The sequence below is a fragment of the Lepus europaeus genome, chromosome 1, assembly GCF_033115175.1.
Source record: "Lepus europaeus isolate LE1 chromosome 1, mLepTim1.pri, whole genome shotgun sequence".
NCBI lineage: Eukaryota > Metazoa > Chordata > Mammalia > Lagomorpha > Leporidae > Lepus > Lepus europaeus.
Genome location: NC_084827.1, coordinates 14,216,567 through 14,239,863, shown reverse-complemented (window position 1 = coordinate 14,239,863; position 23,297 = coordinate 14,216,567). Strand labels below are relative to the sequence as shown.

The 23,297-nt window shown below is 44.5% G+C and overlaps 1 protein-coding gene across 5 annotated transcripts in view; it reads left to right on the top strand.

Moving 5' to 3' along the window:
- The first annotated feature begins 287 nt into the window (after window positions 1-287).
- CALD1 (caldesmon 1) overlaps window positions 288-23,297 on the top strand; it is a 193,789-nt gene continuing 170,779 nt past the window's right edge. For 2 of the 5 annotated variants that reach the window (XM_062198107.1, XM_062197973.1), the window contains exon 1: window positions 295-438. The gene's annotated coding sequence lies outside the window, so the exon portion shown is untranslated. Of the gene's footprint in view, window positions 439-23,297 lie in introns of all 5 variants that reach the window. The other 3 variants (XM_062198303.1, XM_062198037.1, XM_062198167.1) reach the window with 3 other exon arrangements.

The window sequence follows — 23,297 nt, the reverse complement described above, 5'->3', positions numbered from 1 at the left end:
AGGCCCTGCTAAGGATAACCAAAAAAGGGCATGGAGCAGGCTGGTTTTGGCAAGCGTGCACGAAGTTTCGGAGCTTTTTAGGTCTTGGTTTTTCTGATGAGTGATTTCCTGAGCATGCCTAGGGAATGACAGGCATCTCCACAGGCAGACTGCATCACCTTGGCCGGGTGTCGTCATTGGCTGCCTATGAGAAAAGCTACAGGACAATGCATACCACTGACTGCGGGCTGTAAACATAGGGGATATGTGTTCACTTAGCATGGACTTCTGGGAGGGGCCAAGGAAGGGCGGGCTGCAGTTTTATTGAATAGAGCAGTGTGCATTCGGCTGCCTGCCTGCCTGCCTGCCTGCCTGCTGGCTCGCTTGCTGTGCTCCTCCTTAAAGGAAATCGGTCCTCTCTTCCCAGCTCAGTCCCGGGGAAGAAGTTCCAGCCTCGAGGTAAGGCGCAGGGAGCTTGCTTGTTCGCTTCCGGAGGATCTTGCGATTTTCTCGGGGGAGTTTCATCTGCATTCCATGCCGAGGGAGCTGGAGATACAGGATTGTTCAAGGCAATAAACCATGTGAATTCCCGGAGCCAGGCTGGGCTTCCCTGCTCTCTGGATGTTCCCCCGGAAGGCAGACAGGAAGAGAATGAGAGTGCACGTTTTGTTTTTGGCGTTGGGATGATCGAGAGGAGAGATCCTATAGAGATTGGTACTCAGCGTGCACTGACAACTTTGATTAAGCTAGACTTGTTTTTTTTTTTTTTTAAGGAGAGCTATGTGGGATTGTACCTGATATCCTGATAGCCACAGACCAGTGTTAATAGGCACGCTGTCCTGGTTTATACCTCTTTTGTGTCTCTGTGTGTTTTATTACCAAACATTTCGAAGATTTTGCTTTTAAAACAACAATAACTTTTCAGGTTGCCGAGAAGCCAAAAAGGGATGACTTTTTTTTTTTTTTTTTTAAACCCAGGGCATTTCTGTCGTTTTCTGCCACCAGTGCTTAAGCCCTTGGCTTCCTGAGCTCCAAGGAAATAAGTTTGGATGCAGAAAAGCAATAGTGCAGTTGGGCTACTGTCAATGACCTGATATTTGCTAAGGCAGAAGATGCCTATAGCAATCTGTTGCCTCCGAAACCCAACAAGGAGAAAAATACATCTGCGGGTGGGTGTGTTTTTAGGACTCCTCTTTAACATCCTACCAAACTAATTCTGAAAAAAAAAATTGCATTTTTTCTGATTGGAAGTGTGCCTAGTAACTTTGGAAAGATGCAGGCTGGAAATGTGTTCCAGGAAGGAGACAGGCTCTTATGTCAAGATGGACATAGAAGGCAGCGAGCTGGTAGTAGCCCGGAATTCCTTTCAGAAAGAGCTGATTGTGAAGGGTGGGGGAATTTCAGTGCCGTGGCAATACATGGTCAACAAGGCAGCCGAGAACAAAGTGCTCAGTATGCCCAGGTCCCTGGTGCTAACAAGGCTGCTGTGCACATGGGCTCGGACACTGACGTGGTGGAGTCTCCTCGTGTGTTTGGCAACACCAGGCACGTCTGGGTAGAACTTGAGGGAAAACTGGGTGCTTCATGGCAAGAAGGCTACATCTGATTATTCTGAAAAAGAATGTTGGGTAGTCAAGGCTCCCAGCTCCCAGCGACTGATTCAATTTGGTCTGATGCCACGGGGTGAGGTGGTTCTGGGTTGAGATTCGTTGAAGCATCGTGTCTTCAGATTCAGGTGGGGGATCGTGGGTTGAGACTGCCTCTCTCCCCTAGAAGTGATATATGAGAACGGAATTCCCTGTGGATATCTTTTTCTGGAACAGTTCTGAGTAAGTGTGAGAGAAAGGCTGCAGGCGAGAGCGAGAGTCTGATTACTGTTCTTCCCTGGAAGAGATCAAATTCCAAACTATTTTCCCAGTGTTTTTAATGTCAATCAAAATAGGGAGAGCCATTCCTTTTTCAACTGTTCCCTAAACCATGTAGGAATGCAGTTTGGAAGGAGATCTATAATCTTGGGATTTGAAGATAAATTCCATTTTGAAACCAACATCTCGGAATCCCTGAAAGTTTAAACTTGGCTGTGATCCTTCTCTCCCATCCTCTCCAACGGCTCCCCACCCCCAACAACCACAAAAACACGGTTTTCAAAATAACAGTAAGTGCCCTACTAAGTGTGGCGATTGAACTTTAGGCATCTCTTTGTGTTCTGAGGAGGTTTCAAAAAGTTCCTGGAAATAGAATTAAAAGAGAGGCTGGTTTCAGTGCCCCAAATTTTGATATCCATGCATAGTTTTTTTTTTTTTTACACAATGCAGTTCACATGAAATGTTTGATGATCCTTTGTATTAGCTAGAGTATTTCTCCCCAAGTAGGGAGGTTAAAAAAAAGCAAATTAAAGTACAGGAATCTTCATTTTAAAAATCATTTAATAAAGGAAAACATAAAGGCAAAATCTGGAAATAAAAAGTCACTAATAATGATTTGAAATTCAGCACAAAAGGAATGAACATTGGATTGATCCACAGCTAAAGTGAGAGTCTTCCCCTTGTCCAAGTCCATAGAATGTGCAATCGAACTAATTCAACCCTAATGATCGCTGCAAATAAGAATAAAACTTCTTGTGTTGAAGCACAGAGAAGGTGCAGCCGCTACAGGGTTTAAATGAGATACGTAGGAAAGCACTTCCTGATAATGGAGCTGTTAGCAATTCTAACCGGCTCCTGGGACTGGCCTGAGAAGGCTTCTGCTCTCACGTACATAGAATAGGTTGGTTCTATATCCAGCCATAGAAAGTTCCAGAACCCAGCCTGGCTATTCTCTATATTGATGGGGAACATGCACCTTTGTAGACCTTTTCTTAAAAAGACATATGGCTGCCTCTACTGGTCGTTTTCGTGGTAGCATGATGACGTGTTGGCCATTCTTAGTAAGAGAGAAAGGGACTTCTAAGTGGGCATGAAAGGGGGTGAGTTAGGTCCCCATCTGCATGGCATCTACCATGTGTCTCAGAAATGCGGTGGGGTGAGGCCATGGTGAGGGGGTCAGGGAAAAACGCTGACAAAGAGGTATGCAAATAGCATGGTAGGACTAAGGAGGTTAGAAAGAGGTTGCCAAGAATTCTCAGGCTTTTAAAAAAGGGTTTTCTGCGTAAATTCTCTCATGGACTGAAAATAGAACCATTAGCTCCTTAACTGAAAGTCCTTCATCAGTCTTGCTAATCCGAGTTTGTTCTTGGACAAATGCCCGTGGGTTCTGAGTAGCTGGGTGACTTAAGAAGATACTTTCATCTCGGGCTTAACTCGTGAGCGTGACGGCGATGGTGAGACCTCGGCACCGGGCCTGCTTCCTCTGTGTTGCCAATGCCGAGCTTCGAGGAAGTCGTCACCTCTCTGGCTAAGTTATCCGGATGAGGGAGGCTGCCGCCCCTCTTCCCCGTGGGCTGTGTACCTGGAACTGTCTACAGCTCGGGTCCGGACACCATGCGCTGCTCTGCCGGCCCCAGCACTCCAGCACTTCTTACCCAGGATCCCTACATCCTCATATTTGGAGAACTTTGAGTGCTTCCTTCCGGCTTCTTGTTCTCTCTGGAACCTTGAGTCCATGTCCAGTGAATCCCGGCCTACCCCGGTGTGGTCTGAATTTTGGCTCTGAGGATCAGAGAGACCAGGGAGGACTAAGATGAGCATTGATGGTGCCACGAGATAGCCAGGAACCGGGAACGCTGAGGATCCAGTTGAGTAGAACACCGACGGCAAGGTGCTGACAACAGAAGGGCCTTAGTAAATGAGGCAGCCTCTCTGCCTCCAGCCAAAAGCATGGAATTAATCCGAGCGTGTCAAGCCTGGGCTTTGTAGGGAGGGTAAGGTAATCAGGAACACCTGGCTGTGGTTCCTGTTGGTACTGACGCCAGACTGCTCCGTGGAACTTGCCTCTCACCTCTGTTTTCCTCTCTTGTCACTAGGCCCAGCTGAAAACTGACCCCCTGGCGGCAGCCCCTACCTCTCTTCCCCATCCTGCCTCGTCCTCCACCCCACCAGCTTCCCTGGCCCCCTCCCCATCCCCAGGTCCATCCCCAAGCCAAACATGGGGCTTTCTTAACTCACCATTGGCCATTGACAGGGGCGTAGCTCTGGGCCTGGGCCTGGAGGACAACGAGGGGTCCAGCACCGGTACGTTCTAGATAGGGCACGGCTGCTCCAAGGTTGAGGCAGGGGGAGAAAATTCAAGGCAGACAGAGTGGATGTTAGAGCAGTTTCTGTGGTGAGGAGGCGTTCTGTTTCTTGCCTCCAATTCGGAATGGCCTGGCTGTGGGTGAGGGTTGTGCGAGGAGCTCAGACCCTGGAGGTCCCTTGTGAGCCCATGGTTTGTGACTGTCCAGGCGAGCACCTTGAGCTGCAGGAGATGAGGGTGGGCGGTGGGTGAAGTCTTGGTTCCCAAGGAGACAGGGGTGGATGGGATGGGGGGATGAGCGGAAGTGTCCTTGCTTCTCTTCCGGATCTGGAAAGAAGAAAGATGGGTGTAGAGACCCAGGCTTCAAAAAGGAGATGACCGCGGGGCGACCTTGAATTCCAAGACAAGAAGATTATCTCCAGAGTAGAAGTAGTTTTCTACAGTGAGCATACAGGGGCTAGAGAAATTCGGGAATGGCTGCTGCTAAGTGTATACTAAGAGAGCCACACACACGCACACACACGCACACACACAATGCATAGCTAGAAGATAAATTGCTTTCTAATAGTTTCCTGAGGCTTCTGGCATTGTTTTGTGACTATGCGGATGAAAGCACTTGGCTCTAAGGAAATCATCTCACTTAGAAAGGAACATATTAAGTAGGACTATATAATTAGTTCCTTCTACTCATACGCCCACATGTACCGTTCCCTTGTGCTTGTCTCAAGCCATTCTACCCAGACCCAAGCAGACATCACTTGTGTGCTAAAGACTTGCAGGACAAGGATAGCGGGGCCATGGGGGCCAAGAGCCAGTCGGCATCAAAGATGATCTGTTCCACTGGCTCAGGAGGGCCAGTGTCCAGCAGATAGATATAAAGGACCAAAAAAAAAAAAAAAAGGGCTGTGCTATGAATTAAAGCCAGGTGAGTAGAGGAGAAACAGCAAAATTAGAAGTCAGACGTTGCCTAAGAAATCCAGAGCTTACTCAGTACGGCAGCTGTCCAGACAGGTCAGGGGAAGTGTGGGAGAGCGCTTGGCACAGTGTGCAGAGCAAGTAGACCCTTTCATTAATAAACTTCCGAAGCTCCAGTAAAGGGGCAGGGTTGCACAGACCATGATGAAAAATAGAGGGATGGAATCACAGGCAGATCCAAGAGCAGAAGGCAAAACGGAGCCAGGGTCCTAAGGGAGTAGGGTTAGAGTGGAGGCAGGGAGGAGGTCTCAGCAGAGGGCTAAGAGCCCCACTCTGTGCTGTGTTTAGTATAATTCAGCTGTAGGGCATCACACACATTTGTTTCTTTTGGCTGTTCTCTCGGGTCAAACCCTGAGAGAGGAGATCTGATTGGTTCAGCTACTAACTATTGTCTTTGTTTGGCAAATCCCTTAGTAGAAGAAGGGCATCAAGATCTGGCGTGCCTATGAGTGAATCAGACCGACGGGCCTGGCAGCCACTGTATCCAGCCCGTGGTCCCCCCCCCCCCCCCGGGGGGAAGAAAGCACAGTGGGCAGTTTCGGTTCAAGAGAAAGTCAGGCAGGGAGACCAAGTAGCTGCAATGTAGATCTCTCAATGGTTCTCACTTGGATTTTGATATGAATGGATTCAGAGAGGTAACTAGCCAGTGTCAAGTTCGTGCAGTTCGTGCAAGTTCGTGTGGCCGAAGAGCCAATCTCAGGGAGGATAACACGGAGGTTTGCACCACTGGTAACTGCAAAGATAAGTCATCCACTTCAGAAAGATTCCAGATAACAGCACTCTGGAGTATTTTTGTTGGCAGGAAACTTCACATGAGCGAAGGTATGCTATGACCTCCTCACTCTGTTCAAGGCAATCTATAAGATTCCACAACTAATGACTCACGGTCCCAGTAAATAACAATGAACACATTGCAGTGTAAACCGCCATACTTGAGTGAGACAGTACATAAAAGCCAATGCGCTCTGAATTGGTGGAAGTGCCAGGTGCAGACAATCTTTGCGATGTCATTTTTCATGCACTGAACAGCTGTCGTGATGTCCACCAAAGGGAGTAAAAGATCCTATTCCCTGTACAGGTCAGGTCACGTTTGGAGCACTGTGCTCTGTTTGGGGCTTGCTCTTCTAAAAAGAACTGAAAATAGGGAGCCAAGGGTATGAGCATCAAAGGCTACAGCAGGCCAGGAGAGCAACACATAGGAAGAGCAGATAAAGGATTTGGACCTGCCGTTTATCTCAAAGGAACAGCAACGGAGGGTCCATGCCTATGCCTTCCAGTACTTGAAGTACTTGCATATGGCAATGAGAAAAAATCTTTGTGTTTCTCAAGACAGCAGAGCTGACTATATAGATACATGAATTTTTAAGATGGGCAGCACCTTAGGAAATCATGTAGTCTGGGGATTACGTATAATTTTTCATCTTTATGCAAGCTCTAACCTATTGGTATGTTAAAAAGGCTCCTGAGGCTGAATCTTAGCTCCTAAAGGAGAAAAAAAAATGCTGTTATTGATAGTGATCAAAGGCAAGACCAAGGCAGAAAAGGGCTACAGTGACTCAAGTACTGACTTTTGTGCTTCCCTGGTGTAGCCGGTACATTCCTAACCTCTGGGCCTTGGAACACGGGAGGACCACAAAGTTATTGCAGGAGATAAACAAATCCATAAATAGAGCAAGTGTTTTTGGCAAACTGAGTACATAGTGCATCTTCTACAAATCCGTGATACTGGTTTTCTAATTACATAGATGCATTATGATGGTAAAAGGCAAATTTACTTTTAAAAGTTACTGAATTCATAGTATCCTTTTGTGTTTCCTCAAAGAATGGGCCTAAAATATGTAATTACATTGCGTGTGAGAAGTTGGGACAAGAAATTTGGTCTTAAGAAGGAATTCCTTTTTTTTAAAAAAAAGATTTATTTATTTATTTGAGAGGCAGAATTACAGAGAGAGAGGGAGAGAGAGACAGAGAGGTCTTCCATCCGCTGGTTCACCCCCCCAAATGACCTCAATAGCCGGAACTGCACTGATCCGAAGCCAGGAGCCAGGAGTTTCTCCCAGGTCTCTCACGTGGGTACAGGGGCCCAAGGACCTGCGCCATTTTCCAGTGCTTTCCCAGGCCACTAGCAGAGAGCTGGATAGAACCGGCAACCATATGGGATGCCGGCACTACAGACAGAGTCTTAGCCTACTACGTCACAGTACTGGGACCCTTAAGATGTTCTTAGAAAAACAAAAAAACAAACCAAACAAAAAAAACCAGGGGCCAGTGCTGTGGCTTAGTGGGCAAAGCTGCTGCCTGCAGTGCTGGCATCCTATGTGGACCCCAGTTCTAGTCCTGGCTGCTCCACTTTCCCATCTAGCCTGGGAAAGCAGTGGAAGATGGCCCAAGTCCTTGGGCCCCTGCCCCACATGGGAGACCTGGAAGAAGCTCCTGGCTTCGGATCAGCACAGCTCCGGCCATTGCAGCCAGGAACCAGTGATCTATTTTTCATTTTTCAGATGAGAAACTAGCCTAGCCATATTAAATAAAATTAGATATTATGTATTGAACTCATATAATATATATAATTATATATTATATGTTGTATCTATTTGGGTGTGTGCATATATATATATATATATATTTGCAGATGCCCATCTGTCAGTAAGATTTGTAAGGACAAGGAGCATCTATTTTTTCCTTGGTATATACTCAGTGCTTGGCATAGAGCAGAAGTCCAATAAATACATGAAGACAAGAATAAACCAATGGACTTGGTCAAGGTCAGCTGGTTAACTAGTGGCAAAGACAGTTACAGAACACAGCACCCCTAAGTCCCAGCATCTTGTCCTTTTTGGTAGACTAGATGCCCTCTCTGAGCATAAGAGAGAATGTTCTTTTCTTTTTCTTTTTTTTTTTTTTTTTGGCAGGCAGAGTTAGACAGTGAGAGAGAGAGAGACAGAGAGAAAGGTCCTCCTTCCACTGGTTCACCCCCAAAATGGCCGCTACGCCTATCCAAAGCCAGGAGCCAGGTGCTTCCTCCTGGTCTTCCATGCGGGTGCAGAGCCCAAGCACTTGGGCCATCCTCCACTGCCCTCCCGGGCCACAGCAGAGAGCTGGACTGGAAGAGGAGCAACCGGGACAGAACCAGTGCCCCAACCAGGACTAGAACCCGGGGTGCCAGCGCCGCAGGCGGAGGATTAGCCTAGTGAGCTGCAGCGCCGGCCAAATGTCCATTGTTTTACAATGCAACCCAGTTTGCCTGTGCACCAGTGAATGTCAACCAAGATGTTAATCAGAGTTAACCTCTGATTCCCACTCGGCAGATCCAGCCAGAGTGGGGTCGTCCAGGCATCTGATAAAACCTGGCCCAGAAACAGTTCTGTACCCCTTTGGTTAAAATAACCCAGAGTGGATCTGTGGATTTACTCATTCCCAGAAGCCTTTTCATGTGTATTAATTCATCTCCAAACGTTAATCTGGTATAGTCCAAGTCATCAGTGTTACTGGAGTCTCCTGGGAAGAACCAGGGCAGTGAGCTGAAAGTGCTCCCCACCCCCACCCAGCTCTTGCTTCTCTTTAAGCACAGTGCTGTCAACCCTAGAAGGTCAAACATTCTGATGAGATTTCCAGTGTTTGCTTTTGCAAGGCATTGGAAATGTGGCAAGAATAAAATTTCTCATGGTATTTCCACTTCCTGTTCCAACCACCATTACTAAGTGAAATTTGGGCTGGGGGCGGGGAGGGGTGAATGTAGGAGCATTTTTCTGTTTAACCATTTCTGTCCTTAGGATATTTCGGAGATGCGTTACGTTAGCTATTTCACTTCCCAGGAAAAGCAGACAGTGAAAAGCATTCCTGCACCCTCCTTCTCCCTCTCCCTCTCCTTCCCGGCTGGGGGCCAGCGCAGCCACTGGCTTAGATGCTTCCCTGGGCAGCCCTTTCAGAAATATGGGGTAGGATGCCTAAGAGAGAGAGGCCTTGGGTGCATGGAGAGAGAGGCCTTGGGTGCATGGACAAGAGCAGAGGTTCACCTCTGCAGGTTGGAAAATTCATCTCAAGGCTTTGTCTTTCTTTCCTCAGGCAAAGTTACATCAAGCAGAGTTTCACCCTCTGTGTTGTACAGAATGGATCGTATCAGAGCACCGAGTGTATCAGTTCTATCAGTAAAGATTGCAGAGCTAAGAGTTTCTCTTGCACGAGTGACCTGGTCCAGTAAGAATGCCAGGATTGCTTCCATATTTGCACTAATGGTATTCGGTTTCCAAGGCAGGTGCTTCTGTTACGTAAGAGCAGCTGAAAGGGAATGAGATCAGGATCCACATCTCTACCACGACACCATGCGGACTCCATCTCCCCTTCCCTCTGACACCGCACCCCCTTCCAGGCACCCTAAACTCACACCAGCTGCTGAGAGCCGACTGTTAAACTTTCAAGAATTTTGAGAGCCAGTTGTAAAAACACAGCCATTATTAAAAATTAAATTATACAAACTTGCGATTAGACACATTATATTAAAAGCCAAGGGGAGAGAGACTCGAAGCTCAACCCTTCATAATCAGCTTTCTGTGTCTTGCTATTATCTGCTCTTTTGAAGTTCGTTGCACCCATTACGTCTGCGTGATGGAAATAGTATATGATGCTGTGCCACCCAGCTTCTCCACCCGTTCCTTCGTTTGGTGATTCCGGTTGCTAGCCTGAAACCGACCATGATGGAAATACTTAGACCACAGAAATCAGAACATGTTACGAATCAGATTCCAGCCCCCTGAAGCTTGCTGTTAAACATTTCCTAGCACGGTACTGGTCCTAAGGTATAGAATGGTCAGTTAGCCCCTACACGGGGTGGAGTACCTCTGTTTGTGTGGATATTTGTAATGCATACTTAGGATCGCACATTTGTTTGGTCATTTATTATTTCTTACACTTCTAGGAAATAGGCACCATAACAAGCAGGGCCCTTTGGCACCTTTGGTGCCGAGACTTGAACCTAAAGAAGCGCCTTGCCCTGTGCATAGTACTAGTAAGTGAGTGAGGAATACGTTTCTTCTTTACAAGAAACCTGAAGCCAGTGTTCCTATTGGAGCTCACTGATTGTTCACCAACCGTACCATTGCCCAGCTTTTGCTAAAGAGCACAGGATATCCATGAGATAAAAATAAGCACCTTGACAACCAGTTTTACAAACAGGGAGACTGAGTTATAATTAAGTGAAGTAACACATTTGGTCTCACACAGTTTGTAAGTGGCGGGGCTGGGGTCCAAACTCGGAGAACCTGGCTCCATGGTCCCCAGGCTTAGCCACCTGGCGGTGCTGCCTCCCAGGAATGACACGTGTCGTCCACTCTTCATGGGAGTCTCTGGAGGGGTGACGGTTTTGAGAACAAACTTTGGAGTCAGAAAGACTTGGATTTGAGTTTCAAACTTGGCACTTTCGAGCTTGTTTCTTGATTGCCAAGTGGGGGTGATGTTCCTCCATTTTGTAGTTGTAGTCACAAGAAGTTGGTATCTCTCATCAGCTTCACATGGGATAGACCCTAAATGACACAGCATTGCCTAGCAGTCTTGACTTCCTATGGAGGCTCTTGGGGGGCACGGGACCCACCCCATGCCCCCAGCAACATACTCATCCTTCGATTCCTCCACGCCACCACGTAAAGTAAAAGGAGCAGACGTCTTTCATATCTGGGTTCTGGGGGTCAGACTGAGACCCGTGGATATGAGTACCAGGAAACTGGTTCAGGCCAGCACATGTACTTTCTGACCAGATCTGCCTGTCTCCGAAGTGTGGGCCTTGGTGCTTTGCGGAAACAGAACTCTCCTCTCTTAGACTGGAAGGGCTGCACGCTTACCCCAGTAGGGTCTGTGCTGCCTGTAGTGTTCCAAACCCTCTCCACCTAGTGCGGCTGCCGTGTTGGGTCATTCCTAAGACTGGGTCTCCTTGGAGGTTCTTAGTGTTTTAGGTCTGGAAGGAGAATGAGAGGGGGAAGAAAGCGAGTGAGAGGGCGAGTGGAGAAGATCTACTGAACTTAGGAGAGAAGGGTGAATAGCAATGGATTGTTAATTATTTGGAGCCCTTACAGGTGAAGAATGGTGAGAGGTAAGCTAGCTCATTCAAGTGTCCCGCTAGTAGACAGGCTTTGTGTTGGCACTGTCCCTCAGAGCAATAAAGTAAATCAAATAACTCATCCGAAGCCTGGCAGCTAGCAAATGGCAGAGCTGGACCCGGATCCGCTCCAGGGCTCCAACCCTTTCCATTTCTCTACAGCTGTCTGTTCTGTGTCTTCCCTCAGGAAAGCGATGGAAACCAGAGCAGAAGGTTTCCATAACCAATCATTATAATTTGTCATTGGGCCATGCGGCAGTTCAAATAGACAGGCACGTTGTCATCCCCTGCCTTATAAGGAGCCGAATTAAACACCACGTCTTTCCCTCCTGACTCGGGAGAGATGGTTCAAGTCAGAATTGGACAGCACGAGAACCCAAGTCCGTGGCATTTGAAAAAACACAAAGAAGGCTACAGAAATGCGTTCGTGTTTGCCTTTCCTGGTCACAGAGACACTTTCACGAGCGGTTTATATCCCTCTCTCTGACTCAAGAGGAGTCGTTCTGGAATCAGATCCTGTAGGACTAAACATCAAGCTGTTGTGTTTGATCGTGTCCAATTAACCGATTCCAAAGGTCAAGGTCCTCTGTTGGGAAGGCGAGGGTTGTATCTCTCTGTGCAGGATTGACAGAAGGGGTTGGTTTTCTCCCGCCCTGCCAGTCACCCTCAGAAAACCATTGATTGGTGAGATTCCACATTTAAGTTTGATGTTCCTGCCCAAAGCCCACAACAGTCACATGGCCGCTCTTTGCCTTAAGCATCAGTCAGAGCAGGAAGTTCAGCTTGCAACTCCAGTAACCAAGTTCACAGGGGAAAGTGAGGCACCGGCAGTGGGAATCCCTTACTCAAGAGCGGCCGGTCCAGTCTTGCCGCCGGGAGTGCCTACGCCTTCAGATCATTCAGAGAAACACTGCTGAGCGTTCTCAGGGAAACGAGGGAGCTATAAGCAGTCTGGCCAGCTTCTCCCAAGTCCAGTCTTTGATCAGACTGCATCCGGGGTCTGCCTCTCACAGAGCTGCTATCATCAGGAATCACGAGTGGAAAGCTGTCTTCCCTTGGTTTGGGCATCAGAAAATCAGGTGTCTGATGGGTTGGTTCCTTTGAAGGCGGGGAAGGAAGGCTGTGTTCCAGACCTGGCTCCTTGGCTTGTCCATGGCTGTCTTCGTGTCCATGTGCTATTTCCTAGAGAAGTGTCTACGTACAGATTTGCTCTTTGCGGGAAGATACCAGTTGTGTTGAATTCGGGCCCACCATAATGACCTCCTCTTACCCTGATCACCACTTTAAAGATCCTCTCTCTGAACAGATCGCAGTCCAAGGTAGTTAAGGGGTTAAGAACGCCAACATGCGAATTTTTGGGAAAGACACAATTTAACCCTGAACACACCCTAGTGCAAGATGGCAGTAGAAGACCCACTGGCATACTTTCTGGGACTCCGAGGGCTGAAGACCCTACTGCGCCTGATCTTCCATCTTCTCTCTGTGTCTAGGGAATGCTGGGCTAGAAATCACTTGGCCTTTTGAACTTGCTTTCGCTGTTTACTTTCCGCCTTTCGCAATGTGAAATTCTGAACCAGGGAAAAGTCAAAAGAGGTCTCTGAAATGACGCACGGAAGCCCAGGCTGCACATACTGTGGCCTGTCTGTGGAAGGCTACGAAACCACGATGGCAGATGGTCTGGTATGCGGCCACCAGGACCGGGGGGAGGGGGTTTGGTGGGAAGGCTTGGCCAAGGCTGGCTTGCAAGTCTGAGAGGCAGAAGGGTGCGTGGCATTGGAGCAGCCCCCCCTGGGCCAGGGAAGCAGCAACAGATGGGCCTTTGCATGTGTGCCCAGGGTGGAAAGAGAGGATGGCCATTTTCAATCATTTTTATACTGATCATAACTGCTGACCACAAGAGCAGGGGGAATGGTAGAAGCCTACACATATTCATACTCTGAATCATTGTCTTGGCTCTCTGGGTCTCCTGTCTCTTCTCTTTCCATCCTTACATTTTTATATGCTTTTCCTCTCAAGCTCCCGGCTCCCTGTGCCCCTGTTGGCCTTGGAGGTTACAGGAGCTCACACAGTAGGATTTGGCCCCACATCCCTTCTTCCTTCTTCCAAGCCCTCTGCGTATTCATCTCACTCTCTGTCTCGGGCCAGAGGCTGTCCCTACAGAAGATGCTAAACCATCTGTTGCCCAAACAGGGACACTTTCAAGAGGGAGAAGATGAGCAATTACTTTTCCCAAGGTAACAGTCTTAAACCTCGACTGCCCCAGGGAAAACGAGACGAATCCTCACCCACTTCATAGATCTCTCTCCGTCAACCACTCACCCTGTGTCTCTACCTTGATGCTTATTTTTGCTTTACATTTATTTATTTATTTATTACTATTTGCTTGAAAAGCAGAGACAGACAGGAAGAGAGAGATCTTCCACCCAGCTGGCTTACTTTCCAAAAGCCAGGGCTGGACCAGGGCAAAGCCAGGAGCCTGGACCTCAACCTACGATTCCCATATGAGTGGCAGGGATTCAACTGCTTGAGCCATCAGCTGCTCTGCCTCCCAGCAAGAGCATCAATAGGAAAATGGGGTCAACAGTGTGGCCAGGACTCAAACCCGGGTACTCTTGATATGGGATGCAGGCCTCCCACGCAGCGTCTTAACTGCTGTACCACATGCCCAGCTCTGTATCTTGCGTTTTAAAGGCATTTGTGTTGGAATTCTTCCTGTCTGTCTCTTACCCGAGACCTTTTATGTATCTTTGTCCATGTGAGTTTCTCCGCACTCGCTCCCTCTGTCCTGCTCCACTCTGTATCAGCCCACCACCTGACTGCCGCTTGTCCCTGTAGCTTCCGTCGTAGGTACAGTCTTGTCCATGTATCAGGAAGGCCACTTTTGTCTGCCGTGATACATGCACGACGTATTTCCTGCATAACTGAGGCAAATCAGCTGAGCACACACACATGTGCGTTCACACACACACACACACGCACACAACTGTTTTGGGTCTCAGATGAGCCTGCCTGGACTGCCTACTGTCAGTGCAGACATGTTGTGTGTGAGTGCAGGCTCTCATAGGACACAGCTTTCCACATGTGTATGCATGTACACTAGAGTTGAGAAGGAGGAAAATACAGAGCCTGAAAACCAATAAGAAGGCAACAGTCAAAGCTCGCGGTGCATTGCCCACCTCCTGGGTTACACCTTTTGCCATTTAGGTTGTCCTCTCCTCTACTGGGCACTGCACCAAAGACTGAGCAATGGTTGCTGTAGGTTTCACAAAATTAGAAATTAGAATTAGAGTTCTCTCTTCCTCCCTCCCTCCCCCTTCCATCCTCCCTCCCCTCCTCCCTGTTCTCCTCCTGCACTTCTCCTTCCCCTCCTCCTCCCCCTCCCCTTCCCCTCCCTCCCCCTTCCTCTGCTCTCCCTCCCCCCTCCTACCTGTTCTCCTCCCCCTCTCCCTCCCCTCCCTCCTCCTCTTCCCCTTCTACCTCTTCCTTATCCTTCTTTCTCCTTATCCTCATTCTTCTATTTTTTGTTTCTTCTCCCACTGAGATCTCTTCATTGAAAATGAACTCCTACTATTCAGCATCTTTCTTCTTAAGCCATGACAGTCTAAGACTCTCTTTCCTAGCCAAATCTTTGTATGAATATTTATAATAGCAATCATGCATCCAGTACATTCTGCAGGGTAGGTACCCAGTTATGACCATAGTGGGATGGAAGTCCCTGTCCACAGGGCTGTTGCCCTCTGACCTGAGAGAGTAATTAGTACCAGCTGTGCAGAAGTTGTGTTCCATCTGTGTTTGGAAAAAATAGGAAATGAATAGGAATTAGATAATTCTTTGTGCTTTATTTTTTTAAAACTTTCATACCTTTACAAAAGTCTGTTCTTAGATATAATTTTTTTAGATTTATTTATTTATTTGAAAGTCAGATTTACACAGAGAGAGGAGGAGAGGCAGAGAGAGAGGTCTTCTATTTGCTGGTTCATTCCCCAATTGGCCACAACGGCCGAGTCGAACCAATCCGAAGCCAGGAGCCAGGAGCTTCCCCTTGGTCTCCCGCATGGGTACAGGGGCCCAAGGACTTGGGCCATCTTCTACTGCTTTCCCAGGCCACAGCAGAGAGCTGGATCAGAAGTGGAGAAGCCAGGACTCCAACCGGCGCCCATATGGAATGCCAGCACTGCAGGTGGCAGCTTTACCCGCTACACCACAGCACCAGCCCAATATATAATGTTAAAATAAAATAGTGTTCTCTCAACTGGCAGTCGTTTCTAGCTTGCTAATTGTTTTTCCAGAGTATCTGCAATAAGAGTTCAGTTTTTGAAATCTTGGCACTTAGATTTTGTAGGGACCTCAGATTCCAGGTGGGGGGTTAATAGAAAAGTAGCCCCAGTTCCTGCCTCCTGTCCACAGCTGATGACTTGTGTGGCTTTGAATGACCTCCTTGTACTTAGGCTTTCAAATTATAAACTGACCCTAGCCTTTGCCTTCCTCTGTAACACCCAGCTAGGGAGCAGGAAGGTCCTGAGTATAAAGAGACTTGAAGTAGTAAAGTGTGGTAAAACACAGGCAGGGTTTTCTTTCCTGTCCCCTTTGAAATAGGAGGACTTTTGCTGGTTGATTTCTGAGGAGCTCTAAGTCATAGATTCAGCAACGAAATCATCTAGACTCAAAGTTCGGAATCTGAGGTTCATCAATTATCCCCTGCGTGGCAACATTGGCTGGGGTATCCCTGCCCAGTCCTTTTTTTTTTTTTTTAAATTTACTTTCTAATTAAATTTTTAAAGACATAATACATGTTTACTATATTAATGGAAGTAACAGAATGTAGAGATTACTGGTGATTTCACTATTACCATTATCTTAGATTATTTCCTCCATATTTAAAACAATTTTAATTGGCAGATAACGTTTTTGCAATTTTATGGAACATGGTACGATCATTCAATACTTGCACACAATGTGTTATATTAAGTTTCTGGGGCCAGCATATTGCTTTCCACCCTCATCTTTAAAAGCAAGTTGGCAGTCTGGTTTGGAAAGATTCTGAAACCACACAGTGCTATAAGGGATGTTTGAAGACAGATTACCCTCCAACTGAAATTTTTCTCTACAGTGGTCAGAAAAGTTCTCTTTTAAAAGCTTTATCTGAAATCAAACTCACGGTGAACAACTGCAGGATCTTAGAATTCTGTGGCCCTCAGATTTGCTAGCATTGTCTTTTATCAGCACGGACATGTCTGACCCATGAGATTACGTATGTGAAGGGCCTTGTGCTTTGAAACCTCTGTGCTTAATACATTCAAGTTTGAAAATGCTATAGGAGAACAAGAATACCAATCAGGTTTGAGCCTAGCGACAGTGCTTGGGGCCGTCCTTGCCTAAGCGATCCCATGGGTGGGTTGGATTGTCTATTTTTATTTCTGTTTAAATTAAATTTTATTTCACAATATATTTATAGAAGAGTTGTAAGAATATTACAGAATTCTCCTACACCCCAGGCCCAGTTTCTCCCATTGTTAACTTGACTATGGCACATTCGTCACAAATAATAAAACAATATTGTTAATATTGTTACATTATTATTAATGGACCACCATGCTTGGCTTGGTTTGCACTATTTTTGCCTGGTCTTTCTTTATTTTTAAAAGTAGGCCGCCTTGAAAAAGAATGTTTTATATGAGGAATTGTAAATGTACAGGATGGAGATTTTAATGGCATTCTAATACATGAGTGGAAATTATATAAATCAACTCCTTTTATATACATAACGTTTTTTTACCTGACATAGAAAGTGGACACACTTACAGGGTACGGTGTGATGAGTTGATAAATGTATACATTGTGTGATATCCAATCAGAGTGAACATGTATCTCCTCAAAAATGTATCCTCTCTTTATGGTGAAAACATTAAAAATCCTTTTTTCTGGCCCTTTTTTTGTTTTTTGTTTTTTTGCCAATTCTTTTCTTGAAATATGTGTACTGGATTAGCAATTTCATGACTTTCCACTTAAAATACTGCAGGCCTCCCCCAGTCTCTGGTTTGTTTCCCTTGAAAGCACCAGCAGATTCTTCAGGCTTCTCTACCCTGCTGCCAGATGTCGCAACCCTATTGTTGCTGCCACTTCCCACACAGAAGGTGATAGCTAGCATCACCCGCCTCCCCTGTGCCACAGTTTCAGGCAGGTGCCTTAGAGGGAAAGAGTTTATCTGGCTGTTGAACAGCTGAAATGTGCTCTTCTTTAAGGGATTCTTGTGTTGTATTTGAAAGGCAGGGGTGGGGGTGGGAGTGGGGAGAGAATCTCCCATTTGCTAGTCCATTCCCCCAAAGCTTACGACAGCTGGGGCTGGGACCTGTTGCAGCCAGGAGTCAGGAATGCAACCCACATCTCCCACATGGGTGGTAGGTATCCGGGTACCTGAGCTGTCACCTGCTGCCTCCCAGGTGCACGTTAGCAGGAAGCTGAATTGGAAGCGGAGCCAAGGTGTGAACCCAGGCCCTCCTAGATGGGATGTGGGCATCTCACGCAGCGTCTTACCTGCGACCCGCTGCCCTTCAAACTCTGCTTTTCAAGTTACTTAGGAGAGTTTTGATATCAATAAGAAGGGAAAAAATAATGATCTGGTCCATGTTCCTCCAAGTCTTGAAATCCAAAGATTTGAGCCTGTTTAAAAGTAGCACAGTTCTTGAAAAATACCTAGTAATAACAAGTAGGTGGAACAATAGGTTACGTGGAATTGCGCTTCATATACTGAACTTCCGATCTTTCTTACCTGAGTCAGCAGTAGAGGAAGAATCCATTTCATTCAGTGTCTGCCTTGGAGCGCCTTGATGACGTCAAGCGACGTCAAGCACGCCAGGTGATCCTTCTGCCTTGTCAGTTGTTACAGTGTTACAGATTGGACCTGGGCTAAAGTTGGTCAGATTTGTGGCTTTCTACCTTCCCGTGAGAAGCCCGGTGTCCTTGCCACCAAGGATACTTCTTTACTATTGTGCTTTCCCTGACAAATCACTTTATGGAAGAAAGGAAAAACTACACGAAGCTCAGACACTCTTCGCAGATGAGTTTCCTTCAGGGGAACCTGATCATTGACTTACTACAGTTGGTGTGTTTTAAAGTTGCCTTTGTGTAGAAACACAGTCGAACACTCACATGCAAGGAAATCAGTCAATAGGATGCAAACATAATGATGAGGAAATGTAGATTTCTTCTTTGGTAACTTCACATCGAACACTTAATTTGGGGTAGATGGGTGGGGACAAAATCTACTTATAATGAATGAAGCTAATATTCTTGATTCAAGATTTTTTTTAAAAATCCTACATTAGTACCAATATCAGCACATTGAGTTGGCTGTGAATGAGCAAATACAAGACACTTTTCATAGAAGGAATGATGGAATCAACTCTCAAGTACAAGGTCAACAGTCAGTAAGAATAAAGGAGGAGAGTAAAAACTAGAGGCTTGCAGTAGAAGCCCTGACTAGGTTTAGCCATCTGCTTTGGTCTTTCCTGTTCCACGTGTAGCTGTATAGTTTACATAAGAGTATCTCTCCAGAGGATCAGCAAGAACAGATTTATGGGACCAGATGTGAGTTCCCATTTCTACAGGTGTGGCTCTGCAGCTGAAAGAACATGTTGTACCGGGGATGGAGTTTCTTATTATATAATCAATATAAATTACCAGTAGACTTTTACAGAGGTTGATAAAGCAAACATGTGTCATTTGAGTTGGCCTTCTGGTATATAAAGTGATCCTGCTTCACGTAGGGCATAACGTGAAAAAATGCAGCATTTGATATTTATAAAAGACCTGGTAGAAAATACCATGACAGTGATTCTGCAAGGTTGTTCCAGCTTGTATGCAGAGGGAATGGCTGGTGATTAGATGAAAATCCCGTTGGTGCATTTTTTTCTCACCAAGACAGACAAGGAATAATTCAAACAAATTTTTAAAATCTCAATGTCTGACACGAAAGGGCCAAAAAGACGAGTATGAATAAAGACTGGAGGAAAAAAAGAATGTGTAAGAAAAGAGGAAAAAACAGTAGAACTAGTTAACATTAAGAAGAAAATATCCTGACGGGGCACAGAAAGCCATGATTATTTAAAAAGAAAAGATGAATTTGGTAAATTGCAGAGCATTTTGATAATTGTATACAGAAAGAGAATCTCTAAGTTCTAGAAAAAAGGGTAAAAATGTTGCTGAATAATTTTTTTATCCATAGAGTATCTAAAATGTTTTCATTTTTTTAGAAGTTGCCTGTCTTTATGCTACAGTTTACAGTGAATTAATGTAAATGAATACTTTGAATTTCTATGTTGCTTAACTTTTTTTTCAATTTAATTGAACTGCATTACTCAAATCTCTTATGTTCTTGCTAACTTTTAAATTTTTCTTAACCCATTAATGTCTAAGATAGTTGTATCAAAATTGGTTCATTGATTATGATTTGTTCATTTTTTTTAAAGATTTATTTATTTATTTGAAAAGCAGAGTTACACAGAAAGAGGGAGAGACAGAGAGAGTTCTTCCATCTGTTGGTTCATTCCCCAAACAGCCACAACAGCCAGGGATGAGCCGGGCCAAAGCCAAGGGCCTAGAATTTCATCCAATTCTCCCATGTGGGTGGCAGGGCATCCAAGCCTTTGCGCCATCTTCTGCTTCCTCAGGCACATTTGCAGGGAGCTGGATCAGAAGTGGAGCAGCTGGGACTCCAACCAGCATGCTTCTGGGAGTGCAGCATTGCAGGCAGCAGCTTAACCTGCTACACCATCATGCTGACCCCTGTGTGTTCATTTCTCCTTAAAAAAATTGTCATTGTTGATGCTTCAAGGCTATGTCCCTTGATATATGTAAGTTTATGATTCTAAATCCTGCTCCTGGAATAGTCCTTTCAACCTTGAATAATTTACCTTAAAGCATGATTGTTACAAATATTTCTTTTGACTGTTACTTATATAAACTTAAAGACTTTTATTTTTTTAAAATTTTATTTTATTTTATTTTTTTTTATTTTTGACAGGCAGAGTGGACAGTGAGAGAGAGAGAGACAGAAAGAAAGGTCTTCCTTTTTGCCATTGGTTCACCCTCCAATGGCCACCACGGCTGGCGTGCTGCGGCCGGCGCACCACGCTGATCTGAAGCCAGGAGCCAGGTGCTTATCCTGGTCTCCCATGGGGTGCAGGGCCCAAGCACTTGGGCCATCCTCCACTGCACTCCCTGGCCACAGCAGAGAGCTGGCCTGGAAGAGGGGCAACTGGGACAGAATCCGGTGCCCTGACCGGGACTAGAACCCGGTGTGCCAGCGCCGCTAGGCGGAGGATTAACCTATTGAGCTGCGGCGCCGGCCAAAGACTTTTATTTTTAAAAATTCTCATGTAATTACTTTAAGTACTTTTAAGTACTTCTATGATGACATAGAAGATGTCGGAAAAGTCTGGGCACATAGGATACCCTTAATTCTAAATGATGTTAGTTACATTTTTCCAATATTTTCTCCATATGTTTTTCTTCAAGCTTCTGGCTACATTTCAAGTGAAGTTTTTAAATTTAAAGTAATGAATCCAACTTTCTAATCTTAGAAATGTACAATAAATATGTGATTTCCCCTAGATTTCCAGGATTTTTGAGTCCTCTGTAGAATATTTACTGGAGAAGACATTTTGCGAATTTTATTTGAAAAGCAACTAACTGACACTATGAAAATGTTTACCCTATATTTTCAGACATTTTGGACAAAGATCATTTAGTTTTAGTTTTAACATCTTTTATATTTTTTTCTTTTCTGTGTATATTCTTTGCTTCTTTATTTTCCCCTATCCTGATTTTTATTGTTTTTATTTATTTCCATTAAACCTTTACTGTTTTGGATATGAACATCCTATTTCTATTTGTTTAAAATTTAAAATGCATATATCACCCAGTATGAATTTCATTTTCTTTCCCCACTATTGTTACTCATCCTGGAAACTATCTTTGTTTAATAATTTATTTCTATTTATGTCTTTGAACTCTGAAAATTCGTTTTTATCAAGCCATCATTGTGTAATAATTTATTTCTGTTTTTCTCCTTAAACTCTGAAAATCAGTTACTTACTGATTTTGTGATTCCTTTGGACATTTCTTGCTTCTGGCATGCCACTTCTCTTACTGGATTTCAAATCTGATTTGCTGAACATACTCTTCAAGAATTCCTTCCAAGAGTGATTTTGGGTAGTAAACTCCCTACGGTTTGTAAAATTAGACTTTTTAAAATTTAGTACTCACTTTAAAATAGTAGGTTAGCTGGGTATAGAATGTTTTTGGCACACTGAAAATATGATTCTCTTTTCCTCTAACATCTGTTACTAGTTAGGAGAATTTGGCTATGGCTTCCCTCTCCCTTGCCTGTATAATTGCTGTTTTCTTCTTAGTAGTTCTCTATAATGAAGAAAGGAAAATTTTCACACAGGGAAATATTCAAATGTGTGTGTCTATATCACTTAATATTTGACATACATATGTCAATCTCCAAACTAATCAGATGCGTCTATTCCTGAAATTCACGTAAATTGAACCAAATAGCATATGCTGGTTTTGTCATGTTTATCTCACGTAACATATGCTTTTGGTTGCTGCATGTATATAAGTAGTTCACTTTTTAAAACTGATGAGCAATATGTCACAGAATATATATACACAATTTGTTTTCCTTTGTTCCAGAAATGGTAGTCTGAGTGTTTTTTCCAGTTTGGGGTATTGTGAATAAAAATAATATACAAGTACTTTTTCCTCTTTTGTATACGTGTTTGTACATATGTAAGTTTTTATTTCTCTTGAGTGAAAACTCAGAGCTAGAATTGTTGGGTACATATTTGTCCTTGTAAGAAACTACCAAAATGTTCTGCAGTGTGATTATACCATTAGCATTCCATTGGCTTCCCATCTTTGACAATCATTTAGAATAGTCCATCTTTAAACCATTCTAGTGGTTGCTAAGTTGTATTTCATTGTGGTTTTATTTTGCATTTGTCTACTGGCAAATGACAGTGAGCATATCTTCTGTTCTTATTGACCATTTGTATATCTTCAATGAAGGGTCTATGCAAGTTTTCTATCCAATTTTTAAAATAGATAATTTGCAGGAGATACATTCTGGATTCAAGCCGGATGTTTGTATTATACATATTTTCTTTCAGCCAGTGGCTTACTTTTCAGTTTCATGCTTCTGTGGATAAGCACAAGTATTATATTTTTATGAAGTTCAAAATTATCATTCCTTCCAATTTATGGCTCGTGCTCTTTCTTTTCCCCTTAGGGTATATTTCTATACTTCCTGGTTTTAGTGATTGTTGCTCTTTTTTAAGGAGATTTGATAGCTTTGGTTTCTGGTCTGTGATCCATATAAAGAATCAGTATTAGTGTATAGAGTCAGGTCTTGGTTGAATTTAATTTTTTCTACCTATTTACAGGGTTGTTCTATAACAATTTGTTGAAAAAACTTTCCTTTCTCTATGAATTACAATACCTCTTCTGCTGAAAGTCAGTTGCCTCCCATGTAGATGTGGTTCCTTCCATTCCTGCAGTTTCTCTTCTGTTCCACAGAGACTATTTGTCTATTCTGAAATCAATATCAACCTCTTCTGATAATTGTGGCTTTATGGATGTTAGGTGTTACTTGTTACCTTTCTACTGTGGTAGAGAAGCATTTGCCACTTTTCCTCTTAACACAGCATCTCCCTGGCCCTTCCATTATTAAACTATTGAAGTATTGCTCCTCGAAGACTAGAGAGCATACTGTAACAAAACTGTATTACTTTTATTAGTGCATTCCTTCCCACTCCCTCTACGATTTAATGATTCTCCCACTTCGTTTACCTGTTTAGTTTTCTATCATCAGTGACTTCTACCAGACTACCTAACTAGGTCATTGAGCCTTCTTCAATACAGTTAAACACATCAAGTAATCTGTCAATTTTTTTCCTTCTTTAAAGGTATCCTTTCTGGAAACGTCTTGGATTTTTCTAGGTTTCTTGCACAGCTAGCTGTTTTACATCCTCACTTCACAGTCATCTTAGGAATTTCCTTCCTAGGATTGAAAGGAATT